Raw genomic sequence first — 1,491 nt, forward strand, 5'->3', positions numbered from 1 at the left:
AAAAAAACCCAAAACATCAAACAAGAATTGTGTTTGTTCCTAGGCTTAGGCTGTGATTAAAAACAACATATAAATGGTGTTTTTCAAAGCCCACATTGCTTTATTTCTGGTGCTTTTCCCCCCTTTCGACAGACGTCTGTCCAGCTATTGCAAAGCTACAACTCCCAGCATGCCCTGACAGCCGAAGGCTGAGAGTTGTAGTTTTGCAACAGGTGGGCAGCCACAGGGGATCGGTGTTGCAGTATGTCAATCTAGGGCCATGGTGTCTGATCTTGAACTGGCAGCAGGAGCCACGACCACTTTAAATCAATGGCTGCTGGGACGTCTGACTAGTGACATCCTTCGCTCCAGACCGCAACGTCAGGGACGTCACTCGTCAGACGTCCCGGCGGCCAGCGCTGCTCATTGAGCCTACCGGAGTAGCATTGATCTATGTAAGAAACCTATGGGCCCAGGCTGTTGGGGCCACCAAATGATATTACTTATACAGAATGTCTGGTTAGGAGAAACAAATATAACGCACCCACAGGGAGTGGCTCCATTTTAATAAAAATTGTCAAAAACCTTAGATAACAGTCATACAGAATATATTAGAAAGCTTTTTTTATTTTCAGCCAATCAGAGAGCAGCACTACTGAAATAGAACTCCCAGGAGGTAACAGCGTGTCACACATGTGATGTCATAACCATTGTCCACCAAAGAGCAGCAATGAGCAGAAATAACACGGCTCCTGTTCATTCTCCATCAGTGAGGGGCCGGTGCTGGACACTGTGTAGGGACGCGGGAATGCAAAGTCATACACATGACTGTGACTGGTAAGTGTTACATTGTTGTGTCCAAAAGGTCTTTATTGCAGTTCCATGTGTATTTCTATGATAAACATGTAAATAATCTATCTTTTTTGTCCCCTATCTTAGATGCACTATTTCCAGGACATGGAGTAGCATTTCGGGACCTACAGCAAGACGTTGGATGAAGGCATAGCCCCAGAAATAACACTGGTCCTGTTCATCAGTGAGGGGCCGGTGCTGGACACTGTGTAGGGACGCGGGAATGCAAAGTCATGCACATGACTGTGACTGGTAAGTGTTACATTGTTTTGTCCAAAAGGTCTTTAGTGCAGTTCCATGTGTATTTCTATGATAAACATGTAAATAATCTATCTTTTTTGTCCCCTATCTTAGATGCACTATTTCCAGGACATGGAGTAGCATTTCGGGACCTACAGCAAGACGTTGGATGAAGGCACAGGCCTAGGAATCATGCACATACACAGAAACATTTGCCCAAATTCTAGAGGTAACCTCCTTTAGTATGCCCAGAGGAAGGGCCATACAGTAGCCATGGATTCCCTACAGGTTTCCTCCCCTCTGGAGGTTTTTCCTGTCCTGAGTATTAGTTACTGTACGCTCTTTGTGAGTGATGGGAGGTTACAAAAAATCCCCTACACAAACATTTTAATAAATAATAAATAAAGTTCCCCTTTTTTT

General features: G+C 44.4%; 1 long non-coding RNA gene across 1 annotated transcript; it reads left to right on the forward strand.

Annotated features, from left to right (window-relative positions):
- Positions 1 to 648: 648 nt before the first annotated feature.
- LOC130367647 (uncharacterized) lies at positions 649 to 1,262 on the forward strand. Its single transcript, XR_008892131.1, has 3 exons — positions 649 to 816; positions 919 to 1,083; positions 1,186 to 1,262. It is a non-coding gene; the product is annotated as an uncharacterized LOC130367647 (long non-coding RNA).
- Positions 1,263 to 1,491: the final 229 nt, after the last annotated feature.

The sequence above is a fragment of the Hyla sarda genome, chromosome 4, assembly GCF_029499605.1.
Source record: "Hyla sarda isolate aHylSar1 chromosome 4, aHylSar1.hap1, whole genome shotgun sequence".
NCBI lineage: Eukaryota > Metazoa > Chordata > Amphibia > Anura > Hylidae > Hyla > Hyla sarda.